Source organism: Triturus cristatus, chromosome 3_1, assembly GCF_964204655.1.
Source record: "Triturus cristatus chromosome 3_1, aTriCri1.1, whole genome shotgun sequence".
Taxonomy (NCBI): Eukaryota; Metazoa; Chordata; class Amphibia; order Caudata; family Salamandridae; genus Triturus; species Triturus cristatus.
This window is the reverse complement of record NC_140583.1, coordinates 114896982-114923127: the sequence shown is the minus strand read 5'-3', so window position 1 is coordinate 114923127 and position 26146 is coordinate 114896982. Positions and strand designations below refer to the sequence as shown.

At 43.8% G+C, this 26146-nt stretch overlaps 1 protein-coding gene across 1 annotated transcript in view; it reads left to right on the top strand.

Moving 5' to 3' along the window:
• Nucleotides 1-26146, top strand: part of LOC146859807 (ankyrin repeat and BTB/POZ domain-containing protein 2-like) — a 487880-nt gene that overhangs the window by 358877 nt on the left and 102857 nt on the right. The gene's annotated exons all lie outside the window — the stretch shown is intronic.

The window sequence follows — 26146 nt, the reverse complement described above, 5'->3', positions numbered from 1 at the left end:
CAGAGGGTGGCAGGGTTTGATGCTTGAACAGCTATGGAGGGTCCGTGGAGTTGAGGGCCTTTTGTGTAAAGCTCTCTCGTGACTTCTCTGCCCTGTGCTTCGGATCCATATCTTCATTTGAGCTTTTGAAGAGTATTTGAGTCGAGGGTCGAAACACAACGGAAAACTCCGGACGGGTGGCTGCCAATGACATGGAGTTTTCTGACTCGGGATTCCGAGTGACATCATATGCAACTTTGTGTTGGTATTCTATTTACTGTTACTTGCAACCCAAGAAGGGGGAAAACAGTTATTGACAATTTGTTCTCCTTTTCAGATGTATTTTAATTAAACATTTCAGCTTCATCATCGCCTGTAGCATAGTCATCACAAACATCATAAATGGGACCATGGTCAGAAGAAGGTGGATCCGAGTAATCACAATCTCTCTTTATCTCCGGAGTCGAGCGTCTCTTTCACGCTTGTGTGAACATAATATGAGCACAGAGGGTTGTTTCCAATCTCAGGAACCCTTTATGGAGGGTAGATCAGTTTAGAATACGACCCTGTGCACAACCACAATTCCTAAGGGCTTGTTTGGGCTCAGAAGCAGCTTGAAAGTGGAGCCTAAGATCTCACAATCAATGAATAAAGGGTTGTTGTAAACACACATCACATTTTGTTTGAGGATAATTATATTTTCTGTCTTCGGTAGTGAAATCCGAGGCCCTCACATTTCTCCCCAACATCATCAACCCCTCCCCCCCCTCCCTCAGTCAATAAGCCTTCCCAGATACACCAGAAACAGGACACATTCTTTCCCTGTTGCAAAACCCTAACTAGGACCCAACCCATCGAACCAATAACTCTTCAGCAATAAAATCCTCACACACGCTGTTGCCAGGTCCTAAGTTTAGGATGTATCCTAAATAAAGAGGGCCAGCATTACTAAAGTCTGAGCCAAGCAGTCACTCTCCAATGAAAGGAGGAGGTCACTTACAGATATACAGTGGGGATACACGAGGGGACTTGTTATCGTTGCCATGGGACGGTTTACATTCGCCGTATCGTAAAGTCACTGTCAGGTACAGTGAGCGTAGTTGATGTAAAACGTTAAATGTCTGGCTGCTCTGCTGGCACATACGGGGGTTGCATCCTGTTTTCAGGAAAGTGATTATGACGGCTATTGCTTACTATAGAACTTCCTCTTGTATACATTATACACGAATAGAAACTGCAAAGAGTAATATTACAATACATACACAGTAAAGATTGCAATTTCCTGGGTAAGAAGCTATCAAGATATTTCGCTCAAAAGTCCTCATTTCATGTGCTATAGTTTACAATATTTGCCGTCGTTGATGGGTCGAGGGTTTGGGTCCATTGTCTGTGTTTTGGTCACTTATTCTTGCTGCTAGTGTCAGGGGATTAGAAACATTGGGAACAGTGTTCATGGGGGGGTGCGCGGGGGCTTAATCTCAAGGGAAGGTGGGGCTGGATCTAGAAGCAATCATAGCATGGATTTATAGGTTATTTTGAGGTCCCAGGTTACGTTCATTCAAGCAGCTCCACGTGATATTGGTTCTGTAACATTCCATCCCAAGTTTCTTACCAGGGAAGCCCTAGTAAAGGTTCTGCTACAGCCTGGCAGCACTGCGTATTATTTTCTAAAAGAGAGATTTTCATCAATATGAAAGATGTTGTGCAACAGTGTTTGTGGTGCACACACTCTAAACTATCTTTGTTTAATGTACCTACGGGGAGTGGAGTCTTTCCCAACCTGGGAAGTGTGGCAGACACCCAAAAGACGCTGACTCGCCCAAGTAGGCTGTTACAAATTGTAGTCACCCAGGTCTTTGGCTCTATAAGCATTAAAACTCATCCCCCCAGGACTGAACTCCTCCTGTTCGTCAATTGTAGCCACCACAGATTCAAGACCAGATCTCCGAGATGAACTTGGCCAGGTTATCCTCCAGCCGCTAGCATACGAGTACTCACTTCGGTTCTCCCTGGACACCAATTAATTCTCCAGAGAACACATATCAGCTGCGGCTCCTCCGCTATGGTGGAGGAGTGTCAACCCCCCCATTGCCAGCAACCCTCCCAAAAACGTGAAAAACAAAACAGGTTTTAAACCCAATTTATTATCGTTTTATATTTCTCCTAAGTGTGCCGAGACATGGTTCCGGGGCCAGGTGGATGCCAGGCACTAAGGGGTAGTGGTAGGTGCAATGCCGTCACTGGGCATGTCATGCACAGTGAGGGTGACTCCAACCCGAGCTGCGTTGCCAAGTTGGAGACAGCAGACACAGGCTTCCAGTCTCCGTGGAGTGCAAATCGAGGACGCCCCGGCCAATCCTGAAGCTGTGCTCATGCTGTGAGAGCAGCATCAGGATTGGCCGCAGGGGATTCTGGGAGCCTCTCTGCAGGGGAACAGGAGAGAGCGCGATGCGGCTGGCTGAAGTTAAGGTGAGTACTTATTTATTTATTTGTTGTTTTGTGTCATTCCTACCCCCGCCGCCCTGCCTCCCCACTCAGCCCTGACACTAGCTGCCGCTGAACACATTGGCAAGAAAATGAACACAGTACAGTAACAACTTTCATTACTGAAGAAACTGAAAATCTACCTCCCGGAAAATGAGTTCAGAACAACAGTCCAAACCTTAGCTGCCTCACTGCTAGATGGGGGCAACTCCCTGCCCTGCTGTTTACCTGGCACCATACTGGCACCCCTGGAAGGGATCCTACACGCAGAACTACACTGGTCCCCCTCCTAGCCTGCATCATCTTCAAGGGCAGAGGAATTAACTTCCAAAGGCAGTGAAATTAGTGGACAACACCACACCAGACGCCTGCACATCACCATACAGAAACCGAAAACTGTAGAAAAGAGAAAACAGATGACAAGCCTTCTTTGTCTATGCTCACAGGATATACAACAACATCCCAGTTAACATCAAAATGTCCCAACCCTTCTGCAGTTCGGAGAGACGCCGAAGACCCACTTGCACAAGATACAACTCACCCCCAATGGCCCTTAATCATAAGTCGGGGATACAGCGCTTGGTCTGCGCTTCGCTGCTCTCGAGTGAAGTTTACATTCTTCGATCACCTATACACATATAGGTAAAGTAGTGTCTGGTTTTAAGTTTGATATACTGTACTCTATTGGTCAGGGTGGCAGAGGACATTATCTCTGACATCTTAGACTACCATCCGTCAAATTTAGAAACAGCTGCTGATCCCACAGTCTTCGCTGTACCCTGAAGGGAACCGCCTTCAAACCGGTTCCTTTCAACCAGTCGTCCACTGAACTCTTTTAAACAATCTCCCGAAATGGGAGTTTGTTTTTGAAAAAGAAATAAACAAATGCCTCCCCGTCCCATGATGTTGGAGTCATTATTGTTTTCTTGTGCCCCTCACCACCATGGTTTTGTTGTCAGTGATGGACAGAAAAAAAGGACATTACACCATCCCTAAAACTTGCGGGCGGTGTGACGCCGATCGTCCGACGACCCCTACTGTGTCAGGCCGTAAGAGGAAGCTCTCTTTCCGCAGTGACAACGGGGGCTTCATCAACAGAAACCCTTACGGTCTGCTGGTCTCTAAATGGGTGGACGGATTGTGACGTAGGCAGTCAAGGTACGCTGTCGCGTTTGCAGTGGGGTATCCGGTCCGCTAAACTCTAAATCAGGCCCATAGTCAGTTGCAGAGATCCAGCATCCATCACTCCGGTGTGCTCAGAGGTTCCAGGTGTTTGCATAACTAAGACAATATTTGTTCATGTTGGACATTAAGTTTCTCTGCGTGAGTGCGCGGCAGATCCGCATGCTGCCCGTCCAGTTGCAGATGGCCCACTGGACAGGTGCCAGATAGTGAGGCCTGGGCTATATTAAACCTGCACCAACGTCATTAAGCGCATTCTCCCACATGCCTTAGCAGTAGCAAAAGACCCCCTACTTCTGGCCCGCCCTTTTCACTTCAAAATTAAGGGACTCCCTTAGAAAGAATATAAGATTAGAGGAAAATACTTTGCCAGGACATTTTATAGAACATTAATGTACTATCAGCGTCATTCAGACTTAGGAAATATCACCCCCCTGCACTGATTCATGCATGAGGCTTCCAAGTGCACATAAAAAGCTACAGGAAAAGAGCATGGAGGAAACATGTGGGGGCTCTCCTTTTACACCCCCTTAATGCTGGGATACATTTCAAGGTCACTGTACAACTTTTCAGGGCTTGACTTCATTAATCCATTCATGCATTCATCTATTCTTCATACATTCACTCATGTATTCGTTCATTCACTCATAAGCAGCCTGGGAAGACAGGCAAACCGATGGGAAATAACTTTGGAGTATAATGGACATGATCTACGCAGTACAATTACTCCAGACCTTACACTCTAGTGGGGACAGTTGAATTCTGGAAAGTCTGAGTAATGCACTTAAACTTCTCAGTATTTGTTTCAGCTGTGACTGAGGCAGTGGGTCCAATTCACAAAGATTATGCCTCAAGAGATGCCTGATTGCTATTAATGAGCTCAGTCATAACCTTATCATGCAGGGAGAGAGAGTAGCCAAATGGTAATATATAATTTTGCCTGGGGCTTCAAAAATCCTTTCACTAGAGCTAAACCTTTGAGCTTTGTAGTGCCTTTCCTCAAACCATTTGTGTTTAGGTGAAATCAGGCTTACCTGCCATGAATTTACTCCTTTTGTAAGAACATTTTCTGTTTTTTAGCAACCCACTAGGTTTTACTTCTGGTATTTTTTATCCTTTGCTCTAAATTGTCGTTCTGGTTTTTTTCTTGTAGTTTTTGGCTTGGGTTTTTCTTTCTTGCCCAGCACCTGCTCCCTGGGGGAAGACTCCAGGTTCCTGTTTCAGACGCGCTGTCTGTATAAATAGAGAAACCGAGAGTTACAGATTATGTGGTGTGAGGCGTGCCAGTATCATAGCCAAGAGAGTCATTTTATACGACCTGAAGCCTTACAGGAAATTAAACTGCACGTTTTAACTATTTAGGGCCCTCGCACCTTTGGTGCTAAAACAGGATGGAAACGCTTCCTTGGTTTACAGCTCTGCTGTGAAGTTTAAATCTCTGTGGTGAAATGCCAAACAACTTGCTTTTATGGAACACTCCATACCAGAGTTTTGCCACCTCTAAGCGCTCTCAATAGCAGTTATTATTACCCAGTGTAATGGTACTCAATTAACCAGCCTCATAAGGATGGAATGCTTAGAATGACCTGCCCATCGTTGCCTGCAGGTAACAGCATGTGTCAGCAGCGAGCGTTGAGCTGGGTTGGTGTTCCTCAAAGGAAGGAGTGTGAAGTGTTGGCTGTGTCTACAAGCGGCAGAGGCGGGCCCTCTGCTGCTTCACAAAACTTCATCCGTATGGGCTGCCAGGTTGCACAAAGTTTGCACCAGTGCGCATGATATGAGGCAAATCCATTTTGCATCTTTTTGGCTCCTTCTGTATTTGAGTAAGGAGGAAACAAAATTTGGTCCTAACTACAGTTTTGCACCAGGGCAAAAAACTTTACAACTGTGTGGTAACTGTTATAGCTGTGTCTGCTTAATGAGATGTGCACTGTTAGAATGGCTCGTGATGGAAATGGGATCCTGGGGGGCATGTGACATGGCCATGCCCTAGTGCAGCTTTCCAAGCAGACTTTCAGAAATGTTTGTATATTTTCAAAAGTACACAATCTACACATGAGGGTACTTCCACTGGTGCGAATTTGCTACCTTTTGTGTATTGAGCTCCAAGAGTTGCAGTGTCCACGTACCCCTGGTTCTAGGTACATTTCAGTGTGTTGATCCTAGTGGCACATCCAGCTGCACATGGCACTATTAACACACATACAACATATATTAAAATCAGAATAATAAACACACAGGTCTTATTTTATTTGTATTTATAAGAATATATAGAGTTGTAGATGGGTAACTATCAATGACACAGTGAGCGCATGCGTCTCGCTTGCGAGATACTCTTGTATACAGAATAGAGCTTGAAGCCCGCCCGTTGCTTATCATTTGTTGGCTTGCATGGCACTCTACTTTACAGCCTTGCAGTTTGTTAAGTCAGGCCTAACATAATTTCTGTTACTCTCTGTGGAGCAGGGACCAAGCACTGATTGATTCAACTTAATCAATGCCTGTCAGCTGCTCCCAGCGTGATTGAGGTACTATTTGGTCAGTTTAACTTTTAGTGCCCTGCAAACAGAAGGCGTGGGACTGGCAACATTTTCCCCAGCAGGACAAACAAAATTGCAAAGATTTATTTTTTATAGTTAACTTTCTTTTGTTTTGCCAAGTCTTCTTTTCTGACTTTGCTCTCATGATTTCTTTTCTTTTTTGCTCTAGGGCGCTGTTCAAAAGATGAGAATTATTTTATTACGATGCGACAATGTTTCTTGGTTATGTGAAATATTTGTAATGCTTTAACACATAATCGTGCAGTACACCTCAAGCCACCCACTTCATTCTGCCCCACTCCACTTCAATCCAAACCAATCCACCCCATACCAATCCACCCCACCCCAATCTGACCCCCTCACCTCAATCCAATCCTCTCCAATCAACCACAATCTAATCCCATCCAACCCACCTGCCCACCCCACTATAATCTGCCTCATTCCAATGTATCCCACTCCAATCAAAAACAATCTGCCCACTCCAATCCAAATCAATCTGTCCCACTCCAATCCAAAACAATTTGCCCCAATCCCAAAAAATCTATACCACTCCAATGTTCCCCACATCAATGCACAACAATCTGCCCCAGTCCAAAGCAATTTGCCCCATCAGATCCAAAACAATTTGTCCCACTCCAAAACAATCTGCACCACTCTAATCTGCCCTACTCAAACCTAAAACAATCTGCCCCACTCCAATCCAAAACAATCTGCCACACTCCAATCTAACCTACTCCAATCTCAAAGAATCTGCCCCACTCCAATCTACCCTACTCCAATCTCAAACAATCCGCCCCACTCCATTTCAAAAGGGTCTGCCTCACTCCAATCCAAAACAATCTGCCCCACTCCAATCCAAAACAATCCACCTCACTCCAATCTGCTCTACTCCAATCAACCCAACTCCAATCCTCCCACTCCAATACAATACAATCTGCCCCACTCCAATCCACCCCAGTTCAATCCAAAATAATCTACCCCACTCTAATCTGAAAAAATATGCCCACTTCAATTCGTCTCACTCTAATCTGCCCCACTCCAATCCAAAACAATCTACCCCACTCCAATATCTGGGAGGCGGAGAGGTGACGAGCTGTAGAACAACAGAGGAGGGCTGTGTGAAGTTGTAGGTAGCAAGAGAAGGAAGCTGCAGAGAAAGGGGAGATTGTAACAGGAGAGTGGAAGTGAGGGTGTAGAGAAGGGGAGCAGGAATGGAGTGAGAGTAGTAGAGGAAGAGTAGTTGGGCAGAGTAGTAGAGCTACAAGGAAGCAGGGTAGAGAGTACCAAGAAAGGAGGAGAGAGGAATTGAACTTCAATCAGTAGATCTGCTGAGCACTTCTTGTCACCCATGAGGGTATCCAGGCGCTGGAACACTTTAACCAATATTCATGCAGCCTCCTAATAATACCTCATCGCCTCCTGCTCGTCTATTGATCCCATCAATCGTCAGCATGAACTCAGATACCCGGTGCTTAATTCGAGCAGTGGTTTCCGGTGCTTTGCACCAGCACTTAATTATCAACACCAACACTTATGAGTGCTGTTTGCATAATTTAAAAATGAGCAGTACAGCAATTATTCATTATATATTAAAAAACAACTAATGGCTGCTGCCCAAGCTATTTTTGGTGCCTGGAATAGTCTGAATTGTCACACTTGTAGCTGTGTGATGGTTAGCAGTGTTGAATGTGTTACTGGCAACACCAGCAGTGGCGATGGCCAGTGTAAACTGGAGAGGCCTCCTGCGGACAGCCGCGGATTTTTTTTAAAAAAACAAATGAGGCATCCCTCCCCCTCCCTTCTAATGATCACACCCAGGGCTTTCATTGGGATGAAAATTCGGGGGGGGGGGGGGGGGGTTCTCTAAAAAGGGGCATGGCACATATAATCCAGGGCGTGGTTTAAAACACGAAGGCAGAGCTCTCTCAACAGCATTATGGCCGCCCAAGAGGTCTTTTGATGCTTTTTTAGGTCTGTGCATGGAGATTCATGATAAATATAATAAGCAGCATTACTCCTACAGCCAGTGCTTTAAATGGGCTGGCATTGCCTGGTACGGAGTACCGGCACTTTTATATTTTGTGAGGGAGAGTACCGGCACTTCTCACGAGGGACGTAATGCTTTTGATTGGAGAGTACCGGCACTTTTATATTTTGGGAGGGAGAGTACCGGCACTTCTCACGAGAGACGTAATGCTTTTAATTGGAGAGTACCGGCACTTTTATATTTTGGGAGGGAGAGTACCCTCACGAGGGACGTAATGCTTTTAATTGAAGAGTACCCGCACTTTTTAGAAACAAGCAGGTCCTCTGGTGCACTTCTATTTTTCCATTTCAAGCACCGCCTACAGCAAGCCAGGACTACTGGCTTTGTCAATGGTTGTTAGTTGCACATGATAAATAAGCAACAAAAATAGCATCTTTGTATAATATTGTTGAAATGCTTCAGTTCTGAAATGATGAAAATGAAAGATGATTTCAGAACATTCATGTGTCTTTGAAGAGACTCTTTAAAGACACATTAAAGGCAGTGAAGGGAATTACTGCTCTGAAAGTAAGATTTTCTTTTTCACTCAGAGGGTGAGGACATTAAAAGAGAGCCCGAAAGGGACCCGTTTCAGCACCTCCTTTTCGACAGGGCCTGGCCCACTCACAGCCCTGATCACACCTTAATTCCTATTAATGTAATCTTCCACAAACAAACTGCATGGCGTGGTTTCCTTGAAAGCACAAAGCTAATTTCAATAATCTATAACCACTGGATTAACCACTAGCCTTAACTTCTAGAGTAGCGCTCTACTCACAATCAAGCGCTTCAACGCCTCATCAGGGACAGTGGCGCTTTAGAAGTACAATTACAATACAGCACTTTGTGAATCGGGATTTAGCAGAGCGCCCACGCATCGTAATCTGTTCTCCGCCCGCGCTGAATGCAGAGGCGACAGAAACGGTCCTCTCAGCAGCAGATAGCGCCTGGTGCAGCGCTGTGTCCGGGCAGGAACCTGCTGGGAAAGAAGCCCCCGTGCATTGTTCATTGTTGGTGTTCCATCCGGACCTTTAACGGAGCGCATGCATAGCGCCAAAATAGTCGTGAATGAACAAAGCGGCTTTATTTCCTGTCAGCGGCCGGGCATGGTGCCGGGCTGACAAAGGCTTGTTTTTCTCCCACAGCTCCAGTTCCTAAATGCACCGATATTGTTTCCTCTCCTCTGTCAACTTTAACAATAATAACTCGTTTTTTTCTTTAGCATTTACTGCTATTGGTGATTGTTTCTAAGCACTGTAAACAACAGGGAGTATGGCTTTTCCTTGCACAGTTTGCAGTTTTTAAGCACTGTAAACAACAGGGGTTATTATAACCCACATGAATGGTTCTCAGGTTATCGGTATTGAGAGATGAAAGTCTGAGTGGGCCCTGCTGGGATTTAACCTTATATGTCTGTATCTCTCTCTCTATTGATTTATGTAGTACAACCTTAACTATAAAGCACTGGGCAACTCTTGTGACCTGCAGATCACATTCAAATGTGGGCCAGATCTCTCAGTGAGTTAAACCACCGCTACTGACATCTGCTGTTTTGAGCTGGTCAGGAGTTTGAACCATAGTAAGGCCTCCCAAGTCCTCTGTTCTTCTGGTGTTAATAAATTAAGTACAGTTAATTTATAATAATGACACCTATTAATGAAAGCGTTTTGAAGTGTAGGAAGTTAGATATGAAGTTTATATAAACAAACTGGTTATTGTTACAGATGTTAGTATCAAAAGCTCAAGTCACTTAGTCAGATGGTCATTTTAGAGCCAGGAGCAGGCATCAGGATGCAGACATTGCGCAGTTCGCTGGACTCCATCTGGTCCAACGATAAAGTGAAGGGTGCCAAGGCCTGTAAGGAATGGAATCGTGCAATTCTGAGACTGCTGTATTTTCCGCACAATTATGCATTTCCCATATTGGCCACATAATCCATCTTCTGCTGCACGATTTGCATAAGAAATAAAATGTTCTTCCTCCCAAGGATCAAAAGTTACTAAAATGTAGTAACTCGTTGCAGTGCAGTAGATTGCCTTTCGCAAAGGTTGACTAGTTACTTTTCGGTTGCTCGTTGCTGTATTTTGTTTTTAAATTGGTACTAATGAGTTCAACATCTGGCCGGAAAGCGTTAACATTTTCAAAAATGCCAGAATAATTAAGGACTACTATCACAAAATGTGCAGCACTATGCCGCATATTTCTCATTTATTACTCCATAATTTAATCAACTCTGCCGAATACTTTGGCCCTGACGCATAATCCCAGTGGCCTTACATAGAATAGACCGGGAGAGTTCTTGGGTATTGACAGAGCTTTGCCTGGAAGTGCAGGCAGGCAGAGAAAGGCTTGTTATTGGCTCTCACCCAGGGCTGAAGCTGTAGAAAGACACTCCCAAGACACTCCCAAGCAGCCACAGGGGGCTGAGACTAGCGGGCGCGGGATTGCCCCTCAAGCATCGAGGATGTTTCCTTTCTAGAAAGGTAGGTTGCAAAATGTTTCTTTTCTCGTGCAGACCAAAAATACTACCACCAATCCTAATGTTGATATCGTATTCTTTTTTTGATAGGTCTCTTGTTTAATCTTCCGGTCTTTTCTTTTGAGACCCATGACCCTGCTAAAAGCATTACAAGCAGTAACTTTCACTTTTCCATTTGAAAACGCACCCCAAACAGTCCTGAAGCGCGACCGCTCTCTATTCAGCAGAGCCAAATCATACCCTAACTTGCCCTCAAGTGCCATGAGGTGACCAGGGTGCTGTACGTCATGGTATGTGTCTTTGCATAGCGCACAACTCACGGGAGAGGGTATCCTGGCGCTGTGTGAGCTGCAGAATGAATCTCACTCAGTCTTAAGCACTTCCACCACAGAGTCGGAATGGTTATTCAGCGAGGAGTTTGCGCTGACTGGAAGCTCCGATGCCTCTAGGCACTTCTGAAGAGTGTAAACCAAACGGACCTTTGTAGTCTATTGTGTACAGGGCTGGACTGGGATCCCAAAGCAGCCCTGGCGGTTTTCTCTGACCAGCCCCCAGGGAAGCACTGCCCTGCCCCGGGAGGGGGGGGGGGGGGGCTGGAATCCCTTGCTTACTGCTTTTATTACTGGGGGCTGATATTTCAGCACCACCGCAAAACCAGCCCCCACCCTTCCAGCCTCCTGGGGAAATGCCCAATACCCATTCGGCCAGTCCGGCCCTGGTTGTGTACTGGGATTGGAGACACCCCACACCTTACCTGCACTCAGCAGCAACTCGATCATCAAGGTAACACAGTCCATGTAGTTCTGCTGTTTAAATGCTGCTACTTGTCCTGTCTGTATAATGTAAAAACCCAAACCCCTGATAACCTGATAGAGAGATCAAAATAAGACTGTATGACTGTACACACCTGACATGGAACAGCCCAACATGGCCGCCTGAGTGCCGGCAGGTGCCCATGGGATCTCTGGGATGATGAGACATATTCACTTTGTATTCGGGATTCCTCCTAACAACCAGTGCTTTGTCATATGTTCGCAACATAGGGTCAAGGTGGCCTCATGGCCCAATCCTGACAGCTCACCATCATCACAGCCTTTGGGCATCCAGTAGTCAAAGCAAGGCATTCTGGGAGCTGCCAGTTTAAGCAAGAGTTTATCAAAGAATCTCAGTGGAGTGTTGTGTGTTATGGAAATCTCTGCCCCCAGATATAATGTAGCATTTCTATGGGGGGGGGGTCCTGCTCTCTGAAGAGGTCACAAAGCAAATTAAGAAAGCAGAGGCCTGCAGCTCTATAGAGGGAAAAGGAACCTTCTGGCAAACTCTACCTCTTAAAGGCCTGCCTTACTGTGAAGGTGCCATGCCACTGGTCGTGCGTGTAATCTTTTACATTTTGGGTCGCTATGAGAAGATGCTTATGTTTAAAGACGCTCCCCTCAAAGAGCACTAGACGCCATTTTGGTAAAGGTGAACTTCCTGTGTCAGGCAAAAGGACTTCCTCTCTTACTTTAATGTAAGGGGTAAATGCATATTTTCAGTGCTTAAATTGTAATAAAAATAAGTGCCAGGGCTCTCGTCAGGAGGCCACTGCAGCTTTCACCTCACATTGCCCCTGCCACGCTGCCAATGATAGTAACAACACAACTACTAACCATCACACTCCTATAAGTGGGACAATTCAGACAGTTCCAGGCCCCCAAAGTGATAAGAAGGGTTTGGGTGGCAGGTAATGGTCATTTTTAATGTATACTGAATCAACAATGAACTATTGTTGTCGTTTTCAGTAAATTAGCCAGACACCGCCACCTTGTGGCAGACTGTCACGAGTGCTGGTGTTGACAATTTAGTGCTGGTGATGAGCACCTGAAACCACCAGCTCAAATTAAGCACTCCATGTGTGACATGTTGACCTGTGTCAGCCCTGCCCTCAGTTTGCCAAGCTCCCACTCGAGGAAATGTAGTGCCATGGCAAGATAAGAATGTCCAGAATCCCTGAGTCCGTAGGCAACGAAAGACTTCAAAAACAGAACCGGGTCCTTTAATTTTCGCACTTTTCGTCTCAGCTGATTTTCTGTTGTCTTTTATTGTTAGTCTGCAATTTTCACCCCAGAATGCGCGCGCAGAACGGGCTGCACCAGCATCTCTGCTGGGAGCATGAAAGCTGTCAATCTCTGCCCCCTGACTCATCACCAAAGATAATTTATCTTTAATTGGAAATAAGGACAAGGTGGAAAAACCCTGAAAACGAGCATTCTTTGCCAGAAATTGTTAGTTCTCATGAGAGTTTCAGGAAAAAAACATCTTTATTTCTCCACAAGGCGTTCTCCTGGAATGTTTGCATAACAATGGTGTCACCTTTCGCTCTGCCATCCTCACTCCATGTTTATATTAGGTCCATTGCCATAATATCATGTAAGTAACACGTTGCGAATGATTCTACCCCAACCCCTCTGGCCTGTTAGGAAGTCTCACAATCTCAGTGGCCCAGTCCATGCCTAACCCAAGACATGGCACAGCTGTGGTCTACCTTAACATTCAAGAGAGAGAGCAGCACTTTGCATTTTGAGTTATGACCCATAAAAGCACGGGTTCTTTCTGTTGGGAAGAGGGTGGGAGAGGGGGCCTCTTGGAAGAGCGCCGCCCGAGTGGATACCATTACAGGCAGGCACGAAGGCTGCCATCTGGAAAGAATCACGGCCCGTCCCCTGACAAGCCTGCTCAAAAGGTGCAACAAAGCCCATTCTGCAGAAGTATGTGCGATACCTGATCGTCAGCAGATTTAAAGCCTGGTGAATGTGGGGAGTGTGTTAAATTTACTACTGCCTTTCCAAACATGCGGAGTTTCGGTTTTCATCCAGGTTTACCCTCCCCCTTCCTAACCATCAACATAAGAGGATGTATAACTTTATGGGCTGTGCCCTCTAGACATGCCTGATCTGCTATATGGCAATGCCTTACTCATGGCAGGAACAGCCATTTCCCCCACTTATTGCTTCTAATGTTACCAGCTCCAGAAGGATGAAAAAACAAGTTTCCCAGCCGGCGCTCCAACTGGTGCTTTGCGTATTACGCGACCTCTACTCTGGGTGCGCCAGCGCACTGTGTTGTCTTACTGGTTAGTTTTCTACCCAATTTATTGATTTTCTATTTTGAATCTAGCTTCAATACTCATTCAGAACCATTTCAAGTGATTGTTTTTTGTGCTTCTAATGATTACCGTGGTAACTACTTAATTCTTTTTTTAGAGTAATAAATGGCCCCCCAACGTGTGCCGCAATTCATAAGCACATATGTGGCCAATGTGTGAATCTGCCACTGGTGGTGGTGTCTTGGATAATAAAGATGCCGTCTAGGGGAATGTTTGCTCCGACTCTGACCCCAGCTTTACAATTTAACTTCATTGTGTGATCTTGAGCATATCTCAATTTTAAGTCTGGCTTTTGACAGTGCAGCTGTCAAACAGACCTATAGCTTACAATATATATAGAATTTACTTGGGTCTGCCCTTTTCAACCATAGGCTTTCTCCGACCAGTTTCTTTCAGCTATTGGCTTGCCACTTTGTCAATCATGTCTTAGCTCAGCCCACTGGAGTATCCACCTCTTACCTAATGTTATTGACTGCTTTGGTGTATTATTCCGCCTCCAATGGAGCTCTTGCATTCCATGAACTCCAAGCATGTGGGACTGTTTTACCTCTCTATTTGGCTCCCTCCCATCAGTCCCTGTTTCTTCTATGCCTTCCTTTACATACCTGACACCTTAACCGCCCCGTTTCAACTTCTCCCCTAGCCGTTCCTAAAGCGGACAGTGTTCTGACGCATCCCTCCTTGTATTCATCCAAATTGAGCCGCCATGTTTGAGCAGCGTGTTTCCGGGTAAACATGGATACTGCATTCGGAAACACATTTCTGAAGGAGACCTTTACACTTTGTCTTTACTCTGAAATATATATGGAAGCTTTTGAGACACTTAGGATGTAAAATACAGTACATTACATATTATAAATGGACATTATTCAAATGTCACTGGCAGAGTAATTTCTTCAAAATTATTAAACCTTTCATTGAAACATGAACATTTTTTTAAAACTCTTTTTATTAAATAGCAGCACAGGTTACAAAAATACAGACATTATAGACAAGATTTCAGCAATTATCGGTGCTAAGATATAAATAGCTCTTTACATTGTTCATAGATCGTTCCTGTCGCTAGATTGTGAAGTCGACCGGGTAAATTCTTTAAAACCCAGTTAGTGTTGGGCCCTGACAGGGCTGGGTGCATAACCCTCTCCTATAGGGATTCCATCCTCCCCATACAACATGAGCATTTTTTGGCTAATTTGAAAACAGTGGTGTGGCTGGTTACTAAGAATGTGTTCGCCCTCACAGGGGATGATGCGCTGTCAAGGTGTCTTTTATCAGTGTCTTTTTTCTGTGCTTATGGTTTTTACTTTCCCTCCATGTGAAAGGGACACCAAGGCTTATGTGCGAGTGCCTCATCTAGTTCAGGGTTTTGCTTTGCATTCTGGTACTCGTAGTCCTCCTCTTCATCACTTTCTACATTTAGGCCTACAAGCACCAGAATGCAAAGTGAGCTAAAGCAGCTCTCTTAAAACAGATATTGAAGAAGAGAGCTGCATATTAATGGACAAAGACTTCCCCTCCTTTTGGCGTCTACGAACAATCGCGATACCGAGCGTACTGTACCTAACATTCGTGACGCACCATACCATATCAGGGCCAACCATGGGCTGCACGAGGACACTTAGAAGAGAGAAAAATAAGATGACCAACACTCTTTGTCTCTTGTGCTTAATTTGTAAAACCACTGCCCAAGGCATTTCACCCGGGTACACTGCAGCTGGCGCTACCCACACCTCACATTAAACTGTACGTTCAAGTCCTACTAGATCATGTTTTAAGCAGTGGCGGTTCCTCCGCTATGGCGGCTGAGCATTGCCCCACTGCTTTCAAGCAGTGCAAAGAAGAAGAAGCATTAAATGAGAATGACTTCAAGTTATTATCATTAAATGCTTTCTGCTGCTCTTGCGGGTGTGCAGGTGGGTGGGCGGGGCTGCGCTGCTCTCGGAGCTGGGCAGTGGAGGAATGGTTTGCCCCCTCCTAAGTGTGCAATGACTATTTGGTCAGCCCTCGCGGGCCGCCCAAACCAGTCATGCACACTTTGCCCGTTCTCCATGCAGGCTGCACTACAGCCTGCATGGAGAAAAGGCTCAGGCTCCCATTCCCTGATTGAGTGTCCAACCAGAACGCTCAAAACCAATCACAATGCTGCACTTGTCAGGGGAGCCTGGCTCTGCTTTCCTCCGAGACAGAGAAGAGCAGGATCAGAGACGTGGGACCCGGTGCAAAGGTAAGCACATTTTATTTTTTTGTAATTTTTTGTTGTTGTTTTAAATATGTGCGACCCCCGCGCATCCCGGCACCCTCCTGCTCTGCCACTCGCGAGCCGTGCTGGTCGCCGCTGGTTTTAAGATATATTAAATAGCTAAATGCTCCACTAATGAACTGTGTTAAAAAATACACACACAGTGCCACCATGTGGTGTATTCTCTTAAATACGGCCTTCGTTTACAACTGAGTGTTGGTGCTGAGCACCAGCAAACACCGTAACAAATTAAGTACTGCTTTCATGACATGGTCCGGTCTATTGAGGAAAATAATAACTTCTCTTCCTCAAACGTACGGGAGAGATACCCTTGATAACTAAAAGAGACAGGGTTAATTGCAAATTTAAGAAAAAGAAGGGTCCCTTTTGTACCACTCGCTCTCAACAAGTATCCATATACTGGTCCCAGATGATTATAAGTGCACCATCAAAAATTCTTAACAAATTACCTTCTAATCACTGAACACGGTTATGTATAAAAATGTCTAATTTTATTAAATGTAATCAAATCTTATCATTTCATAGAATGATATCTCAATATTTTAAAAAACATTTCATATAATTATTTTCTTATTGCACTCATATAATATGTAATTACATTTGTTACAAAATCTTCAAAACACTTATCAACACCATATGTAACAATTATTCATATCTCTATACAATTTAAAAAAAATTGTTTATCCCACAATGACAATAATCATAATCCATAACCCTGTCACAACAACCATAAATTAACCAAAAGCTGTCGACCCGGCTAAGGTGGTATTTCTGCGGGTTCACCCCATCTTCTTCAGGACATATTATTTTGTGACATAAATAATATCTAAAAATAAATGCTCTTGATCTTCTAACACATCTTAATTCTTTGCTATGTATCAGCCTTGGATTTTTCTTGAGGGATCCAGATCTATTATTCAAATGTAGGGATTGTTTTCCCTTCCTATTTTCTGGTCAAGGTCTCGATTATTTGTAAAGCTCTACCTCTTTACCTCTTAATGTCCGCTTATGTCATGCTGCACCCCCACGGTGCAGCGTGCTACTCGACCTCTAACGCGCTTTGACGCCTCGTTACGGGCATGAAGCACTATACAAATGTATTGTAATCTTCTCTCTTCTGCAAGTGGATTTCCTCTGTAGCTAAACACAGGCAGCTAGCTGCTTGTTGTCCCTTCTAGGGTGGCCCCTTGGCCTGCCAGTGCTCTAGTGCACGCTGGCTGCTGCCTCCTGGTGACCCTTAGAGTCACAAGGTCATAAGAGACACAACTGCTGCTGCAAAGCTGTTCTCTTGTGCTAATGCAAGTGATGAAACAGCAATGGACCAGGAAGTAGCAGCTGCTTTGGAGCTGTCATGGACAGCAGGCTTTTCCATTTGTTAGGAAGCGAAGCCCCACACACAGCTGCTCATTGTTTAATAAATAATATGTCACTGTTCTTCTTCAAAAGCATTCTTTGTGTTCCTTTCACTATTCAGTGTAACAGTATTCGCAGTGAGGGTGGGTGAACAGAATGAGTTTCCAGGTACCCCATCAGGGAAGCACCGCACTACATAAAGATTTAAAACACGTTTTTCCGGCTGCCAAAAACTGTTTAGGTTTATATGTCCATTTCACTTGAAGGAGGCAACGCCCTCCTGAACAGGTTCCCCTAAACTTCTCCGGCCCTCCTAAAAAGGCATCAGAAAGACTACTGCAGGTCTCATCAAACGACCAAACAAGACCAACCACAGCAGGAAAACACTGAAGGAGCCCCATTGGTACCCGCTCCATGCCTGTATCACCTTCAAGACCATCGGCATCCCATACAAGGACACCAGGAAGGGGTTGTTTAACAGGGACACGCATGGCTAAACCACGTGTGCCTCTACTACGCCTAAACCATGAATGCGTCCGAACAATGCATTCCTATAACACGCATGCCTTGACCACACAATTTTGTGGTTAAGGCGTGACTGGTATAAGGATATGTGGTAAAGATCCCATTCAATGCCATCTACCCTTAGTCCTAACAACTGCCCCGACCCCTTGATCTATAAAAAGTTCCCGGAACCTACCTTGAGCCCTCTAAACAAACCTGACCACCTGATCCCTCAAAGCTTCACTGATCCCCCCTTGAGCCCTAAAAAGTACCAGGACCCCCAAGCTCTAAAAAGTACCCTACTTCTGGAGCCCTTACTACCCTGAACCGCAAGCCCTAAAAATTACCCCACCCAAGCCATAAAAACATCCCCATCCACGATCCCTAAAAGTAACCCTGACCTATCAGCCGTAAAAACAACTTGCCCAACAGCCCAGAAAACAACCATGACCCCCTAAACCTGAGCCCTATAAACTAGCCCCAACCCTTAAAAACGACCCCCACACCTTCAAAACCCAACCCCAGCCCCACTTACCTCACTGCGTCCTCTTCCGGTCCTACCTGTTCCTGGTCCTGCCCATCTCAGCATCTAGATCACGCATTGTCTTAACCACGCATATGCATGGTTAAGGCAAATTCGTGGGTAAGGCAAGCATGGTTGCGCTTGGGTTGGAACAGCAAGCAGGGCTCTGCCCTTGTTGTTCAGTCGGTTTCCTCAAGGAAGGATGTCTGGCTGAGAAGTCCAACACCCCTACAGGCTGCCCACCCAGCGAGTCAGTACATTGGAGTTTAAGAAACCCAAGGAGTTCCCCTGCACGCCTGGCTAAGAAGTCCAAAACCCCTACAGGCTGCCTACCCAGCGATTCAGTACATTGGAGTTTAAGAAACCCAAGGAGGTCCCCTGCAAGCCTGGCTGAGAAGACCAACACCCCTATAGGATGCCAACCCAGAAGCCACTACATTGGAAGAAATGCAAGGAGACCTAGACTAGACGGCAGGATTTCTACATCCGCGCTTCCATGTAGCGCTCACTTCCATAGTCTAGCAGCTTCTTAGAGCTGCAATTAACCTATGTTACCATTAGTGATTCAGCACAGTTTCAGCTTGTTTTCTGTTTATTTGTGTATCTTTATATCATTTGACAGTGAGCTAAAGCCTCCAGTCGCCGGTCAGCAAAGGGTGTGGGGGTCCAGGAGGGGGGAGTTTATTCACAGAGATCATCCTTCAAAGCTTTCATGGAGGGCTTGAAGACAGGCCAGGCTATGATGCAAGCAAGCAGTGGTTCCAAAGGCTCTATCTCCAGAGATCACAACTTAAGAGAGTGGGGTGGAGAATGGTACCTTGTTTGCAGAAATGTTTCCAGGAGGACTGGACATTAATGTTTATTCACAAAAATATCAGAGGCAACGGAAGTGACATCACAAAGCTTTTGGCTTCTGATAACATCATATCTTTGATACCCTGCCCTACCTTTAAATCCTCAATAGCATTTTCTTGTTTGCTGCTGAGGAGTCAGGGAAAAAGAGAAAACTGCAGAAAGTAGTAACATGCATTTTTAGAGCCCTTTTTTGGTCTTGTGTTAGACAATTTGTTTAATGTATTATATTATACATAATATACTTACATTTAGGGACTTCAAGCCAGCCCACTTCATCCATTGGTCTGTTTTTGTCTTACACTTTTTTCTCTGATAACTTTACTGTGAGTAATGGCACTCTCCACTCTATCACCATGTGCACATCCACACACAAAGTAGTTCCCTTTGTGCCATGGGCTACTATGGCCATGTGCTTTTTGAAACCAATGTTCTGTATATTGGCAGCGGTACAGCCTCTCCTCCAGCAATAACGTTTTACCAAAACCAAGACAGAGCAAAACAAACACTGACAAAGCCCACGCCGTACATATTGCATTTTCCAGCGCTAGTTAATTTCTGTTCCTCCCTCTGCCTTTATGAGAACACATGTATCAAAGTAAGTGCCTTAGTGTTTGAGGGCAAACTGGAGGTAGCAGTTGCTACCCCGTAGCTACTCCTAGCTTACATCTATGGGGGTATTGAGGGAAATTATAGGGTTTTTGACGTTCTAAATGTTTTCCCCTGGAATTCCACGTGATTTAAAAAAACATTTGAAGCCTGTCCAATTTTCACAAACTTTATAAAGTTAATTAGAAATCAAATAGTGGGAAAAAACCTTTACTACACGTTGCTTTGGGAAACAAAATCTCAGCAAAGTGCCCCACTTAAAGTGGAAGAATGTTCCAGCAAAATCTATTTTTGTGCCCAAATCGTCCACCGCAGGTGAAGTATATAGACTCATAAAACTTTGCAACCTGCTTAAAGTTCGACCATTCTGGAAGGGGAAGTTTGAGATTCGGTGGAGCCATCCCAGAGAGGTTTCTCTGGTTCTGGAAGGGTAGGCTCTCCCTCCAGGATTCTGTGATTCACTAGGTCCAGGGTTCTCAGAAGGGGTTCTGTTGAAAGATATCAGTCTGACAGCCATAATTTGAATCTCTTGTGAGTGGAAAACTTAGTCATCAGTAAGACTAGCTTACAGGGCATTGTCACCGCCAGTTTCGAGACCCTGGGCTGAGCTGGAGGTAGAGGGGCGTCAATGAGGTCAAAGAAAAGAGCGTGCTTGTGGATAAAGTGGGGTTGGACTAAGTGTTTGCCACCTACCAGATTGGGTGGAATCAACAGCCTGGATTTACAAAGCAATGTCCTTGAAGAAATAATGCAGGTCCTCGTAGATCTCATGAGAAGGCTAGATGAAGGACATGGTAGAAGGTTAAATAATCTCCAAATAGGGGAAGTGAATTGTAGAGGTTTAGTGAAGAACTCATTCATTCTGGCTCTTTTTGGCAGGGACAATAACATGGCTGTGGGCTGGTCAAGCGCTACGAGAGATGCTAGGTTGCAGCTGTCATGTAGTTGGAGTCAAGATGGATGGTACTATTGTTTGTGGCAGGTGAATTTGGGAGAATGCCTGGGATAGACTTGTCTGGGTGTGTCTTGGCAAATGGGATATTAAGCCGGGTTATCCTAGCATTGGAAAACAGATCACCTATGAAATAGCCGAGGAGGAACTTGGCATTGAGCCTAAAAATGTCAGAGAATGGTGGCAACGTTTACTTAAATAGATATACTGGAAATTATTGCGACAAAATATTGAAGGTATCAAGGGACTCAAATGTCTATGGATCCCTTGCTTTTACTGCTAGGCCCAGCGCAGTGGGAGGGCAACGGACTTACTACTGTACCCGATTTTGTACAGGAGCCTCTTACTTTTTAGCTAGATTTTGTACAAGGGCCCCCATTTTTTAGCTAGATTTTGTACAGGAACCCCTAACTTTTGTAGCTAGATTTTGTACAGGAGCCTCTCACTTTTTAGCTACATTTGGTACAGGAGCCCCTCACTTTTTAGCTACATTTGGTACAGGAGCCCCTCGCTTTCTAGTTAGATTTGGTACAGGAGCCCCTCGCTTTCTAGTTAGATTTGGTACAGGAGCCCCTCCCTTTCTAGATGGATTTGGTACAGGAGCCCCTCATTTTCTAGATAGATTTGGTACAGGAGCCACTCACTTTTTAGCTAGATTGTGTACTGGACTCTCTCACTTTTTAGCTAGATTTGGTACAGGAGGCCCTCACTTTTTAGCAAGATTTGGTACAGGAGCCCCTCACTTTATAGCTTGATTTGGTACATGAGCCCCTCACTTTCTAGCTAGATTTGGTACAGGAGCCCCTCACATTTTAGATAGATGTGGTACAGGAGCCCCTCACTTTTCAGCTAGATTTGGTACAGGAGCCTCTCACGTTTTAGCTAGATTTGTGACAGGAGCCCCTCACTTTGTAGATAGGGATCACTGACGAAATATCGAGAAGAAGAATATCGAATTGCCAAAATAGCGAAGTAAAAATATAGAATGCCAAAATATCGAAGCCCTATCTCCAAACAGGTAAGTACAAAAATATAGAATCCAAAATATCGTTGTAAAAAATATAGTCACAATATCGAATTATTGTAAATGTCTTAAAATTAATGTAAAATTAATGAAATAAAACATGTAATTAACTGAAACATACTTAAAAAACTTAAATTACTTTAAAATTAATAAATAATTAATGTAAGTAAAAAAAAAATAATACATATATATTAACGTAATATTAATTTAAAAAATGCAATATTTTTTGCGTAGGATAGCGGGCGCGTAAAATTTACTATTACCACTCCAGTAAGTGCAATAGTAGGGAAAACGTTGGATAGCGGGAGGGTAAAAATTACTATTCCCACTCCAGAGAGTGCAACAGTAGGGAAAGCGTTGGATAGCGGGAGGGTAAAAATTAGTATTCCCACTCCAGACAGTGCAATAATAGGGAAAGCATTGGATAGCGTAGGGGTAAAAATTAATATTCACACTCCAGAGAGTGCAACAGTAGGGAAAACGTTGGATAGCGGGAGGGTAAAATGTACTATTCCCACTCCAGTGAGTTCAACAGTAGGGAAAGCGTTGGATAGCGGGTGGGTAAAAATTAATATTCCCACTCCAAAGAGTGCAACAGTAGGGAAAGTGTTGGATAGAGTAGGGCTAAAAATTACTATTCCCACTCCAGGGAGTGCAACAGTAGGGAAAGCGTTGGATAGCGTAGGGGTAAAAATTACTATTCCCACTTCAGAGAGTGCAACAGTAGGGAAAGCATTGGATAGCGTAGGGGTAAAAATTACTATTCCCACTCCAGTGAGTGCAACTGTAGGGTAAGTGTTGGATAGCGTAGGGGTAAAAATTACTATTCTCACTCCAGAGAGTGCAACAGTAGGGAAAGCGTTGGATAGCGGGAGGGTAAAAATTACTATTCCCACTCCAGAGAGTGCAACAGTAGGGAAAGCGTTGGATAGCGGGAGGGTAAAATGTAGTATTCCCACTCCAGTGAGTGCAACTCTAGGGTAAGCGTTGGATACCGTAGGGGTAAAAATTATTATTCCCACTCCAGTGAGTGCAATATTAGGGAAAGCGTTGGATAGCGTAGGGGTAAAAATTACTATTCCCACTCCAGTGAGTGCAATAGTAGGGAAAATAATAATTTAATATTTTATTAAACATATATAAATTATTAATACCAAATAAAAATATTAAAATTCATTACCAATCAAACAATATTTAATAATTACTTTATTATAAATGCCAATGTTGTTTTCATTAATAACCTATTAATAATTAATTAACAACCAATTAATTTCCAATACCAAAAATTAATAAATAAAATTAATACCAATTAATAATTAAGAATAAATTAATTAGCAATAGACAAAAATTATTTCAATAATTAATTATTTACAATTAAATTAATTCCCACCATATTCCCCTATAAACCCACAACCCGCTACAAATAATAAATTAATACAATTAACATAATTATCAATTAAACAATTAATACTAATTAATTACCAATTAATACAAATTATTTACCAATTAATAATTAATCAACAACCAATTAATTTTCAATACCAATTAATAATTACCTAATAACAATTAAATTACTTCCCACCCTATTCCCCTATAAACCCACAACCCGCTACAGAAGTAAAACGCAAAATTAAATTAAAAATAATGAATAATTCCTAAAAATTATTATTTAATGTACTATAATTAAATTACTTCCCACCCTAATCCCCTATAAACCCACAACCCGCTACGGAATTAAATTACACAAAAATTAAATAACATAAAATTCATTACTTTAAAAATATTCAAACATACATTCCAAAATTTATACATACTTTTAACACATATACTAACACTAAAAACACTATAAAAAAAATCGATATTTTTAACAACTATATTATGACTGTCGATATTACTTCTATATTATTTAAATCGATATTTTATTTCTTACCTGATTTTCGATATTCTTTACCACTATATTTTGGCAATTCGATATTCTGTCCATTCTATATTAAAAACTCGATATTCTGTCCTGTCGATATTTTGAATTCGATATTATGTCTGTTTACCGTAGATAGATTTGGTACAGAAGCCCCTCTTTTTCTAGATAGATTTGGTACAGGAGCCCCTCACTTTCTAGCTAGATGTGGTACAGGAGCCCCTCACGTTTTAGATAGATTAGGTAGAGGCACCTCTCACTTTGTAGCTAGATTTAGTACAGGATCCCCCTACTTTCTAGATAGACTTGGTACAGGAGCCCCTCACTTTTTAACTAGATTTTGTACTGGACTCACTCTCTTTTCAGCTATATTTTGTAGAGGAGCCCCTCACGTTTTAGCTAGATTTGGTACAGGAGGCCCTAACCTTTGTAGCTAGCTTTTGTACAGGAGCCCCTCACTTTTTAGCTAGATTTCATACAGGAGCCGCTCACTTTTTAGCTAGATTTGGTACAGGAGCCCCTAACTTTTGTAGCTAGCTTTTATACAGGAGCCCCTCACTTTTTAGCAAGATTTCATACAGGAGCTGTTTACTCTTTTGCTAGATTTGGTACAGGAGTCCCTCACTTTTTAGTTATATTTTGTTGCGGAGGCCCTCACCTTTAGCTGGGTCGTTTACCGGCTGTCCCGGCAGAGTTTGTTAAATTTAGTCCTTGTCTCGGTTTTCTAGAGGGAGGCTAGTGAAAACGGTGGAAGGTGCCTTTTTATTTTCCAAAGTAGGGATACTTAGCAGCTATTATAATAAAGCAATGTAATTAACAGGCATGATACTAGCTTTCAAAATTGCATTTCATTTATGCTTTTACTGCCTTTTCTCTAATTCTGTGGTGATTAGCGCGGTTATTCTGTTTGCTGAGTCGAAGTAAAATTGCAGTCCTTCTTCTATTTTTGTGAAATGTCCCAGTCTGGTCACCATATGCAAAGGACAAGAATGGTGTCACCGACAGATGGAGGATGAGCCCACTGCTGCAGACCATGCAACGTCTGTTCTTCATATAGATCTTTTCTCCAGCGCTCTGAGGTTACAGCAGGTGCATTAACCCGCTGAGCCATTTCACTGGGAGCAGTTCAGAGTGACCGGCCGTCAGATACCCAGCACTGGTGCCCGGTGGGCATTATGAGGTGGAGCTGGCTGGAATTCTCACAGAAATGCCTTCATCGACTTTACATGTGCACCCCCAGTCCCACACTGGCCTTGCATGCATTGTTTGTAGCTGTGTACATCTTCACAGATGGAACCCTTTCCGCTCACAATAAACACGAGGCCAGGTGGCAGGTATATCATTGTATACCTGCCAACTGGCCCCATGTCATGTATTTCACCCTCAACCAGTCCGGGCCTTTTTGGCCTACTGATTTGTACTTTGGATTTTCCTATTATAACTAAAGGCCTCTGATGCAGTGCGGTTAGATATGAAACAAGTCTGAAAGTGTCTTAGGATATGGGTCCAGTTGAAAGCTATGCGCTTGTACCCCTTAAAGATGGTGGCACCACATTTTCCTCTTTGCTGCCCTTTTGGTTTGCTCCTTGGCTCATTTAGAGATGGTATCCTCTGTGACGGTGATAGGAAACATCAAATACCGTACCATGATATCTGTGTGAGAGAGCTCTTTAAAAACACTATCACAACTGGCACCATTTGCAGCTTTGCTATCGAGTCTATCTAAGCAGAGAGGCCAGGGATTGACTGGTCACAGATTGAGGAAGTCACCTACCCACCCCACTTATGCGAAAGTTCATTATGCTGGGAATATGGTCTTAATCCTACGAATGTCTCAAGTAGAGACGTCACAACAATGCTCCTAAGGTATACAATATCGCATATTTTACTTTCTGCCCTCCCTGGCTGCCTTACCAACAATTTGCGTTCTGGTATCTGTAGTCTGAATAGATAGCAAACCACGCCAAGATAGTCGACAATTTGTGTACATCAGCAGGCATTTTTGGGGGCCATCTTGGAATGGTTGTTTTTTAATTTTAAACAAAATCATTTAGTGATGGCCACCACACATGCACACGCATTTTGAGTGTTTTTTCTTTAAACAAAAAAATATAAGATGCCACCCCATACTTGCATGCGTGCACTGTCGCCACTTAGAGAGAGAAAGAAGCATTGCAAAGACAGCAGGTGTCATGGGTGAGACCTATTTTCTTTGTCAATTCCTGTTAGTTTCCTATTTAAATATAGAACTCCAGGTCTGGCATACACAAAGTGTTGTTAATAGGCAATAACTGGCTGAAGGTTTTACACATGAC